Raw genomic sequence first — 12,617 nt, 5'->3', positions numbered from 1 at the left:
CAAGTAAGTTGCACATTCTGGTTGCTGTGTGTGCCATCACTCTTTGGCACGCCAGGAATTATCTTGTGTTTAATCATAAGCATTGGACGCCGTCATACACTAGCTTGTACGCAATTGAGCTGTTATCGGTTTGGAGACACACAGCACGGCGCCCAGAGGATAAAGCATTGTTGTTTTCATGGGTGCAAAAAATGGTTGGCTAGCCTAGCATAGGTCTTTTCTCCTTCTTTCTTTTGTTATTCTTCCTCTCTGGCAGCTCATGGCCTATGCTTAAGCGTGTAATATGAGCTTCATGTAATTGACCTATGGTCTTTGGGCTTCAGCCTGTTTTGAAATATATAAAGTAGAACGTGATCTATCTTTCATTTAAAAAGGCATAACCTAGTGGTGGAAAGGGGTTGATGCCTTCCCACCCACTCAGGTTCAAGACATGTACTTGCAATTTGGGTTTGCTGCACTAATTATACTGCAGCGGGGCCCTTACAGTCTTTCTGTAAGAAATAGGGAGGGAGGACGACACAGGGGCCGACCGATACTGGGTCGACGGTTGCCGCAGGAGGACGCCGCGGACGCACGCGCAAAAGTGCGTCGCCCCGCGGACGAGGAGCGCGTCGACGTCGAGTGGAGCCTCCTGAAGCCAAGAGGAGTCGTCGGCGATGAACGTGAGCGCGCCGAGACGGATCTCGCGGCCCTCAACCAAAACTCCGCCTAAAACCATGATGAAGGAGATCGTAAAAATCGCAACTCCTCCAATATGTCGCTAAGACACCTGCCCCAAGGTGAGCGCCAACTGTCGTGGTTCTAAGTCTGACAGTAGAATAGGGGGTAGGAATGGAGAGGCAAGATCCTAGCTATGGAGTAGTTGTATACGCAAGATGTTTACGAGTTCAGGCCCTTCTCGGAGGAAGTAACAGCCCTACGTCTCAGAGCCCGGAGGCGGTCGACTGTATTATGTGCGTATGAGTTACAGGGGTGCGAACCCTTGACACTGAGGAGGGGGGTGGCTTATATAGAGTTCGCCATACCCCTCCGGCCCTCAGTTATGTAGGGTTTAAAGTACATTAAGATCGGGGGTTACTGTTAACGTCCTACATAAAGTGTTGTGATGACCATAAAAGCTACTTAATGACCGACCGTTTGTGTGTAGACTGACTTTAGATCTCCTGGCGGTCGAGTGGTTGGCTTCATGGTCGAGTGTCTTCAAGTCCGTCGAGTGGAATCCTTCCAGGTCGACTGACAAGTGGTTTCTTCTAGAGATGTCCTTGGGGAGGGTATCTTGGACAGGTCCATGACCCTACGCTAGGTACATGGCTTCATCATTAGCCCCCGAATGGATCGAGGTTTGAGTGAGGAAGGAGTTGAGAACTCTTCCGACCCATTTTTCGTGCTTTGAGCATGTCTTGTTGTGGATCAATGAACTTAGGTGACGGCACCAACTTCTTTTTCAGTCGCCTTGATCCATTCTTTGTATCCGTCGAATGAATTTTCTGTACTTGGAGAACTCCGAACGACAGAGCGGAGGAAATCTCCCGTCTGACAAGTTGCTCTGCAGTTCGTGGATTTAGCGGGATCCGAATTTCGGGAAGTGCGTGGGGCGGAGGAGGCCGCAGTACTCGGATGGGATAAGGCAGGAATGCCTCGATCTCCGTGCCACCTTTTTCGCCATGTATCGCGCGCGCGACTGTTGCGGGATTTGACAGGATCGCCCGGGCCTACAAGTCAGTCACTCGGAAGCAACCTCATATAAGGCGCCGGACGGGGGTTTTTGAACAGTGCGCTCTCATTTCCTCTCCCTCTTCCTCAGACTTATCCACCGCGTTCGCCTCCATCTCAGTGCTGCTGCTCTGTGCGCGCTTCGCCGGCGACGATGGTGAAGGAGAAGACGGCGGCTTTGGAGCGGGCGAATAAGGCAACGGCGAAGGCGAAGGGAAGGGCGACCAGTCGGGGCGGATCTTCGTCAAGGGCCGGCCTGCCGCAGGGCTGGATCCAGGGCGACTGGATCCGCTCGACGATCTGTCAGAAAGATCTCGACGACCTGGCCAATGAAGGACTGATCCCCCATGGATCAGCGAGGCTCCCGGGGAAGGAGTGGGAGCCGCAGCCTCAGGAGGGTGAGTGTGTCCTCTTGGCCACCCATGTTGACCGCGGGTTTTCTTTGCCGCCCCACCCTTTCTTTCGGGGATTTCTGAACTTCTTTGGGGCACAACTCCACCACTTCACACCCAAGTCCATCGTGTATCTCACTGCTTTTGTGTCCTTGTGCGAGAATTTCTTGGGTTGTCGGCCTCATTGGGGTCTGTTCAAGCACATTTTCACCTGTCACTCCCAGACGGTGAAAAAGGCCAATCCGAGTGACGAGAGAACTCAAGTGATTCAGATGTGTGGGGGTCTTAGGGTTCAAATGAGAGGAAAAAGTTCTTTTCCGGCCATGATCCTTCCCGAGTCAGTCCGTGTATGGCAGTCGACTTGGTTCTACTGCAAGGACCAGCCGACGCCAGGGCAGTCGACTGGACTCCCTCCTTTTTCCATGGATCGAGTGAGCAAGCCTTCCTCTTTGAAGGTGATCCCGAAAGAGAAGGCGCAGGTTAAGGTGTTAGTCAAACGTGTAGTCCAGCTTATCCGTGATGGGGTGACCGGCATGGATCTCTTGGAGGTCTTCCTTCGACGATGCATCCAGCCACTTCAATATCGAGACCATCTGATGTGGATGTATTCTGGCACTGAAGACACCACTCGGATCCACCCGGAGGAGGTCGAGGATGCCAAGCTGGAGAGGTGGATGACTGCCATCACAGGGAACAAGGATAACCCCTGAGGAGCCAAGAGGATTCCTCCACTCGACCAATCATACAAAGTAGACAAGGTCCAATTCTGCATCTCCGACTATGATCCTGTTCTCTTCATCCTGTTTGCTTAAAATCAATCGACTGACTTTTGTCTTGTTTGTTGTCTTCCAGGCCACTACTGAGATGTACTCGATGCCCAACGGGGTGCAAGAACAGGTCGAGGAGGAGGAGGGGAGCGGAGGTGAAATCCAGGAGGAGTGGCAATCTGATGGTGAGGAGGATGAAGATGACGACGGCTCCGGTGAAGAGGAGGAGGAGGAAGAGGAGGAAGAAGTCGACCCTCCTCGCATGGAAAGGCGATCCAAGCTCACCCATGACCCCGCGGTCGAGCGTGGCAAGGCTACTGCGTCTGTCGGGCAGTCGACGAAACACCCTCGGACGACCTCTCCGGCGCCGACTAAAAAAGCGCTGTCGATGTCAAAACCGGCGGGCAATGGGTAGGGGTTCCCGAACTGTGCGTCTAGGCGGATGGTAACAGGAGACAAGGGACACGATGTTTTTACCCAGGTTCGGGCCATCACGATGGAGGTAAAACCCTACTCCTGCTTGATTAATATTGATGATATGGGTAGTACAAGAGTGGATCTACCACGAGATCAAGGAGGCTAAACCCTAGAAGCTAGCCTATGGTATGATTGTTGTAATGGTTGTTCGTCCTACGGACTAAAACCCTCCGGTTTATATAGACACCGGAGAGGGCTAGGGTTACACAGAGTCGGTTACAATGGTAGGAGATCTACATATCCGTATTGCCAAGCTTGCCTTCCATGCCAAGGAAAGTCCCATCCGGACACGGGACGAAGTCTTCAATCTTGTATCTTCATAGTCTTGGAGTCCGGCCGATGATGATAGTCCGGCTATCCGGACACCCCCTAGTCCAGGACTCCCTCAGTAGCCCCTGAACCAGGCTTCAATGACGACGAGTCCAGCGCGTATATTGTCTTTGGCGTTGCAAGGCGGGTTCTCCTCCAAATTCCATGTGCTTGCCGAATAGTGTCCGGCTTCCTTACAAATGTTGCGCTCCTTGGCTTCCACGCCCAATAATGGCCCTCTTCCACGTGTCGCACGAATGCAAAAGGCCAGGGTATTTGTATATTTTACCCCCTAGCTGCGCAAATAATCTGCCTATAAGAGAGGCAAGAATCCAGATCCAAATCACACCATCTTCCTTCCGCGAGTACTCATCAGAGCGCTTCTGACCAAAGATCCATTCTATCATGGACCGTCGACGCGGCTCCTCCTCTCGCGGTCCCAGCCCTCCGCCAGGAGATTGGAGGAGATGTTCAGTCCCGCACACCAAGCTGGTGATGCTCCAAGCGGAGGGATACCTTCCTCCGGCTTTTATGGTCCCGGTTCGAGCCGGGCTGGCCACCTACAAAGGTGGAAAGAAAGCGGAGGCCACCCCTAGTCCCTCCAAAGGGGAGCGGGTGTGCTTCGTCCCTTATCTAATAAGGGGGCTCGGGTTTCCCATACACCCGTTTCTCCGGGGGCTTCTGGAGTTCTACAGACTCCAGCTTCATCACCTCACGCCCGCCTCTATTCTGCACATCGCGGGTTTCGTAGCACTTTGCGAGCTGTTCCTGGGCATCGAGCCCCATTTTGCGGTGTGGAAGAGACTGTTTTGCCTCGTACCCCGTTCTCACGGGGGGTCAATATATCAAGTGGGCGGAGCCGAAATATGGCGCATCGCCGGGACCGAATATCTATCCGGAACCCCAAAGAAGGCGTCCAAAGACTGGCCCTCGGAATGGTTTTATGTAGAAGATGCTCCAATGCCGGACCCAGTTCGGATCGGCCTCCCGGAGTTCAGCAAGGCTCCTCTGAAGAAACGCCTAAGTTGGCGCCCGCGGAGCCCTCAACAGGAGGAAGACAGGAGCATCCATTATTTGATGGGCCGGATTAGGTTACTGGCCCATTCCGGATTGACCATGATTGGAGTCATGGCCACGTCCATAATGCGAGGGGTGCAGCCGCTTCAATATAGAGGCCACCCCTTGTGGGACTTCAACGGGGAGAATGATGCCACCCGTCATGGCCGTAAGGGGCCGAGATCGGCCGCAGATCTGGTGAAGATTATGTCCGGCCTGTACAAGGGGGAGAAGGAGGACTTCCTCCAGACGAGCCCATTGAATGGGTTCTCCATGAATAACCCTCGGAGCTGGGTAAGTGGACATTTATTTATCCGGCCCATGCTTTCAAAGTTAAGTACCTTACTTTATGATTTTGACGCAGGAACTGCGTCGGGATGTGGAGGACATACACAGTCCGGCTCCACAACCCGAGGATCCGGGAAGATCCCTTGATCCGGCTTCCAAAGAGGATCCGGACATAAAGTTGGAGCTACTTGACGGGGTGTTCCACCAACTCAGCATGGACAATGCTCTAGTTGCCATTACGGCTGACTACCCCGGCTTATCCCCGGCTTCCCAGGTAATTATGACCGAAGTCCTAACACCATTATTTCGTCTTTACGTATTTCTGACCACCGTATACAACGGTGTCTCGCAGGAGGTGCCTTCAAGGCGGGAAGCCAAACCCGCGGCGGCTGACCAACAAGGGTCAGTCCGGCCCAGCAGGAGGAAGAGGGGTGCGGTACGAATCGAAACATCGCCGCAACGGTATAGCTCGCGACCGTTATTTAGGGAAAAGATTCCTAGGAGGTGTATTAATGCTCATGACTTTTCCAGGAGGAAGAGCGCTCGCCAGACTGTGCCCGGAGAGGTTGCCAACCAAGCCTCCGCCAGCCAGGCTCCACCACCTGGTCCGGAGGGGGAGGCGAGCGCAAGGCGCGAGCCGGGTACTCCTCCAACGGAGGATGCCGACAGGCTGTCCGCCACCAGGTCTGAGGTGGAGAGCGCCATGAATCATAGGCGCCGCCGGACAGTACTGCATGATGCGTGTTTCTCCCCAGAGGCGTTGAATGCCTTTAACGCGGGAGACGCGCACCTCCGTGCCGCTCAAGATGGTTTCACCAGAGCCACGGAGCAGTATGTAAAAGACATACGGGTAAGAGATTTTAATAGTTGTATATGCCAGTAGATCCCGAGACTTAAAGTAGTTAAAATAACTGATTTAAGGCTCATTCAATATGCAGGATCTGATGGAGAATTATACCCAATTGTCCGAGGAGCTACAAGAGTGCAAAGCCCAACTTGAGGCCGCACTAGCTGCTGCAGGAGGAGACACAGTGACCCCCTCCGGTAACACATTATTTCCAAAAGATAAGCGATGTGCGGCGTGCGTATAAGTCTGACAATGATATTGCAGATGTTGCCGGACTGGATCCGGACAGGCAACAGCTACTGCGCCAGCTGAGAGCCGGCGAGAGGATGCTTATGAAGGTGCAGCAGGAGAGGAACAAACTCCAAGATGCCCACACCCAGCTTGGAGAAGAGCTAAAAGGTGTTCGGGCCCAGCTGTCTGGCTCCGTGAAGGAGAATCAGCGGCTTCGTCACGGCATCTATAGTAAGTGCTTGAGCAAACTCTTTTGAAAAGAAGAGTTCGGCGAGGAAGTCAATTGACAGAAATATGTCTGTAGGTGTGCTCACAGGTCGCCCTGCGGAGGAAATGCCCGGTTCAACGGGCGACCAACTTCCCGAGCTGGTGCAACTGCTCAAACGTGTTTGGCAGGCGATGAGTGGCGTCGTCCAAGCCTTATGGTCGTCCTTCTCCCTAACCGAGGGCCTTGGAGAGCTTGCGGAGAAGCTTCAGGGAGCACGGCAGCGCTTCCGTTTGTGGAAGATATCGGCTTGCCGTCAAGGTGCCAGGGAGGCCTGGGCCATGGTGAAGATGCGGTACAAGAAGGCGGATCCAAACCACATGGCCGAGGTCGGACCTGTGGGGCCCGATGGGAAGGAGATCCCTGTGAGCTTAGTGTACGGCCAAGTAGAGTTGGCCGCTAAGTATTCCCAACGGGACTGTAAATTAGACAGCCTGTTAGACGGGATTGAGGAGGAGTACAGTCAGTCGATTTGACGATGTATTTAAAATGACATGTAAAATGCCTTCTAGCCGGATTGTAGATCGTTTGTCTTTGCCGACCTTTTCGCTTCAACCTCGGGACCCTAGAGTCCGGAGTGTGTCTGAATACCTTCTCGGTTATGAAAAAACCGGGGCATGCATGGAGACCAGGCGTAGGGGTCATTAGTGCTTTATCAGACAAGTGCCCAACTAGTTATGTTATATTACATGGTTCATAAGAAACATCTTCCAGGGAGAATAGTTCCGTTAGGAGTTCCTTTCCCTGGGAGGCATGCCCTAAAGTGCATGTCCGGACTCTGAAAAGAGCAGGAAAACATCTGGGGGCAGATAAATAGATAGGTAAAAAAATCATCTTTCAAGTCACCGACCGAATATTCCCTTAAGAACGCTAGCTTTCGGCTTCACCCAGTCTGAGGTACACATCCGGATGATCCGGCAGTAACAATCGCAGAGGTGCTCCCTTTACCGCCTAGCCGAACAATCGGGAACGTAGGGGTAAGCACAGGAACCAGGCAACCCAGCTTGGCCAAAACTTAAGTCATATCGATGCATATAATGGTGAATAAAAGGTACATGCGGAAGTTTGACACATGTGTTGGGCATGAAGCCCGTATAAGTAAGCTTCTGTTAAAGAAGCCCCCAGGTATAATGAGTGCGGGTAGCACATCAAGTATGTGCGAACAATGCGCAAATCGGCCCTCAAGGGCTTTATGAAAAAGGTGGGGTAAAAGAGAGAAACAAAAGGCAACTGAAGTACAAAATGTGGACGGGGGAAGGAGACGAACTCTGAGTCCGGCGCTAGGCGTAGAATCTTCGGAGGCGGGCTGCGTTCCATGGGTTTGGCTCGAGTCGGTTGTCCGATGCGTTTCGCAGACGGTATGCTCCGCCGGTCAGGACTTGGTCGATGATGAAGGGACCTTCCCATTTGGGCTTGAGTTTGTCCTTTTTCTTGTCCGGCAGGCGTAGAACTAGTTCGCCAACATTGTAAGTTTTAGCCCGTACTTCTCTGCTTTGATATCTTCGAGCCTGTTGCTGATAGAATGCGGAACGAGCCTTTGCCACGTCGCGTTCCTCCTCCAATGCGTCCAAGCTGTCCTGCCGATCCAACTCGGCTTCTCTTTCTTCGTACATGCGCACTCGAGGTGAGTCATGAATTAGGTCGCAGGGCAAAACTGCCTCTGCGCCGTATACCATAAAAAATGGCGTGAACCCGGTAGTACGGTTTGGCGTGGTCCGCAGCCCCCAGAGTACGGAGTCAAGCTCCTCTACCCAGTGCGTGTTAGATTCCGTAAGGGACCGCACTAATCTGGGTTTGATGCCGCTCATGATTAGACCATTTGCTCGTTCAACTTGACCGTTGGTTTGAGGGTGATAGACTGAAGCGTAGTCGAGCTTAATGCCCATATTTTTGCACCAGAGTTTAACCTCGTCGGCCGTGAAGTTCGTGCCGTTATCGGTGATGATGCTGTGGGGGACACCGTAACGGTGTACTACCCCGGATATGAAGTCTATCACAGGTCCGGATTCGGCCGTTTTAACTGGCTTGGCCTCTATCCATTTGGTGAATTTGTCCACCATGACCAATTGGTATTTTTGCTTGTGGGTTCCCCCTTTAAGGGGTCCGACCATGTCAAGCCCCCAGACCGCAAACGGCCAGGTGATGGGTATAGTTTTGAGGGCGGTGGGTGGCATGTGGCTCTGATTAGCAAAGAGCTGACAACCGACGCATCGTTGGACTAAGTCCTGAGCATCTGCCCGGGCCGTCGGCCAATAAAATCATGTATGGAAGGCCTTACCTACGAGGGCCCGGGCTGCAGCGTGGTGTCCGCCTAGTCCGGCGTGAATTTCAGCCAGAAGATTTCGCCCTTCCTCTTCGGAGATACACCTTTGAAGGACTCCGGTTGTGCTTTTCTTATAAAGTTCTCCCTCATGGACCTTGTAGGCTTTAGATCGCCGAACTATGCACCGGGCCTCATTTTGGTCTTTGGGAAGTTCCTGCCTAAATAAGTAGGCTAGGAATGGTTCTGTCCATGGGGCAATTACCGCCATTATTTCGTGGGCTGAAGGTGTTATTTCATCGGCTGAGCCGCCGATTATGTCAGATTGTTCTGTGTTGGGTGGTGATGTTGCTTCCGGGTTGTTATTTCCGGACTCCTCTTCCCATAGTACGGATGGCTTAAAAAGCCGCTCCAGGAAGATGTTTGGAGGGACAACGTCGCGTTTTGCGCCGATGCGTGCCAACACGTCGGCTGCTTGGTTATTATCCCGGGCTACGTGGTGGAATTCGAGTCCTTCGAACCGAGCTGACATTTTTAGGACAGCGTTACAATAGGCTGCCATTTTCGGATCCTTGGCGTCAAAGTCTCCATTTACTTGGGATATTGCGAGGTTTGAATCCCCGCGCACCTCTAGGCATTGAATACCCATGGAGATTGCCATCCGGAGACCATGTAGGAGGGCCTCGTATTCGGCTGCATTGTTGGAGTCCGTGTACATTATCTGAAGTACGTATTGGACTGTGTCTCCGGTTGGGGATGTCAAAACGACGCCAGCCCCCAAGCTGGCCAACATTTTAGAGCCGTCGAAATGCATGATCCAATTGGAGTATTGTAAGTGCATCTAGTGCCACCCCTAGTTGGTTTTGGAGTATTGACGACAAAGTTGGTTGAGGGACTAATGCGTTTGTGAGAATTGCAGGATAACGCAGGTAGTGTCCCTCATTGATTCGATTTACCTACCGGAGATGACCCCTAAAAATGTATGAAGACATTGAAGACAATGGTGGTATGAGAAGATATTCATATTGAAGACTATGACATGAGAAGACAATGTGTGAAGACTTTGGAGCGTGAAGACTGTGTGGCTTCGCTGTTTCTTTTTCTTCTTTGTTGAGTCATAGGAACCACCGTACTGTTAAGTGGGGTCCAAGTGAACTAAGTCAGAGTGACTGAAGTGATGCTCAACTCAAATCCTATGTCTTCGAGCGAAGACAATGAGAGCAAATCTTATCCAGAGCTGGATGAGTCAGCTTTGCTTGTAGCCCAAGTAAAGTTGCCGCGTGTGTTTGAAATCTGACCGTTGGAACACGTGTCAGTTCCTTAGTGACCCAGCGTCATTTTGGACAAATCAGGTCGGGTTGCCTAGTGGCTATAAATAGCCCACCCCCTACACCATAAATTGGTGGCTGCTCAGAGTTTGTGCACGGCTTTTGTCGTTTGAGAGCAACCCACCTCAAAGCATTTGAGAGAGAGAAATCCTTGCGAGGACAAAGTCCAAAACACCCAGAGCCAAAGAGTGTTAGGCATCACTGAAGTCTTTCTGTCTGTGTGACCTGAAGACTTATTACACTTGAGGACTGTGGATCCTCCAGCCGGTTAGGCGTCGCGTTTTGAGCATCCAAGAGTCATTGTGGATTGCCGGTGAACGAAGTCTATGAAGGTTTGGAAGTTTCCCTTGAAGACTTACCAGAGTGATTGGGTGAGGACTGGGTGTCCTTAGCTCAAGGGGAATAAGGTGAAGACACGGTCTTCTGAGTTAAATCTCAGCCTCCCTAACCAGACGTATAGTTGTCACGGCAACTGGAACTGGTCCAACAAATCCTGTGTCTTCAACGAACAACTGGTTCTATCCCTTCCAACCTTACTTAAGTTTGTCTTCATGAAGTCATTGCCTATCTGTTTATCTGTTTGACTTCATTGCTTGACTACTATTGTTGATTGGCTTCATACTATCTTCCATATTGATCCTTACTGCCTAACTGCTATTAGTCATGTACTTTCACATCACTACATACTTGACTATGGCTTGTTTAGGGTAGTTTATCTTCCGCTGCATATCAATTAGGTTGTTTCTGCTGTTTGTCTTCGAAGCTTCCAAGTTTTGAAGACTTTCATACAAATCGCCTATTCACCCCCCCTCTAGTCGATACTAGCACTTTCAATTGGTATCAGAGTGAGGTACTCCCTTGTTCTGTGTGATTCGGTTTAACCACCTGGAGTTTCAGCTATGTCGACTGCAGGGATAATCAAGGTCTCCGCTGCTTGCCCCGTGTTCGATGGAACTGAATATCCCTACTGGAAGAATAAGATGCGCATGCATCTTGAAGCCATTGATGTCGACCTCTAGTATGTCGTCAAGAATGGCGTTCCCAAAACTGGTGAAGGTGTCACCCCCACTGATGTCAAGAAGTTCATTCAACTGGACTCTACTGCAAAGAACATCATCTGTGATCATCTGACCAAAGGACAGTATGGCCGTGTGAGTGCTCTGGAAACGTCGAAGCTAGTCTGGGACTGGCTATCCAAGGTCAACGAAGGCGTTTCAACCCAGAGAGATCAAAGAATTAGTGTTCTTCGCAACCTCTTCAACCGCTTCAAGAGAAACGACAATGAGAATGTCCAGCTCACGTTTGATCGCCTCACTGATATCACAAATGAACTTCAAGCTCTTGGCGCAACTGAGATTACCAAGCATGAAGTCGTCAAGACACTGCTGAGATCACTTGATAGCTCCTTTGACACCCTTGCCCTCATGATACAAGAACGTCCTGACTTCAAGACGCTCGATCCGTATGATATACTTGAGAGGCTCAACACACATGAGTTCCAGCTATCTGAGAAAAGAGATATCTATGGTCCAAGCTATGGCCGAACTCGTGCTTTGAAGGCAAAAGTTGTTTCCTCATCTGAAGAAGAATCTGACTACAGTTCTGAAGATCCTGAAGACATTGGAAGGGAACTTGCTATGCTTGTGAAGAAGTTCCAGAAATTCACAAAGAAGAAAGGCTTCAGAAAATCTTCATGATCTAGCTCAAGGAATGATGAAGCTTCCACTCATGATCACAAGAAGAGAACCTGCCACAAGTGCAAGAAACCTGGTCACTACATATCTGAGTGTCCACAGTGGGACAATGAGAAGAAGAAGAAGAAGAAAAGCAAGGAATATGATTCCGATGACAAGAAGAAGAAGAAATCCTCAAAGTCTTCTAAGTCTTCTTCCAAGTCTTCATCATACAAGAAGAGCTCATCTGGCAAGGCTCGTGCTTTTGTTGGCAAGGAAATGGATTCAGAGGAGGAGTCTGCTTCGGAGGAGGCGGAGGTGGAGTCTGGAGAGGACTCTGACCCTGGCGTTGCAAGTCTGGCCCTAGCCACTGCTTATTTTGCCAAGTCCATCTTCAACACTGAAGACAATGACTTCCACACCAACGCTGAAGCTAATGACGAAGACGATCCTACTCCCACCTACTGCTTCATGGCACGTGGTGCCAAGGTAAAATCACGCGATGCTTACTTTCAAACTTCAAGTGAAGATGACTCTGATTGTGAATCCAAACCCAGCTACAAAACACTTGCTAAAATTGCAACTGAACAACAAAAGGCTATGGAACATACTCAAAAACTGTTAGACAAAAGCGATGACCTGTTGGATGTTGAAATGACCCGCTCACAATCCTTAGTTGATGACATAAAAAATCTTCATGCTAAGTACCAAGAACTTGAAGGTCGTCATGAATCGCTCTCAACTACCTATGAAAGGCACTCCTATGATTATCTTCAAAGGAAACAAGAGCTTGAGAAATTGAGCGTGGCTCATGAAGATCTTCAAAAGGTGAATGAGTCACTTCGCGCTCAACAGATCAGTTCCGCTCAGGAAGGATTTGAACCACCATGTCTAAAATGCATTGAGCGTGATAACGCTACATCTGTTGCTGAATGTTCCACTGCTGCTACTGTTTCATTGTCTTCACCTACTGATGTGGTCACTAACCCCTCTGCGGAGGATACCACTGTT

Source organism: Triticum aestivum, chromosome 5B (genome assembly GCF_018294505.1).
Source record: "Triticum aestivum cultivar Chinese Spring chromosome 5B, IWGSC CS RefSeq v2.1, whole genome shotgun sequence".
Classification (NCBI taxonomy): domain Eukaryota; kingdom Viridiplantae; phylum Streptophyta; class Magnoliopsida; order Poales; family Poaceae; genus Triticum; species Triticum aestivum.
Note: the sequence above shows the minus strand (reverse complement) of the source record.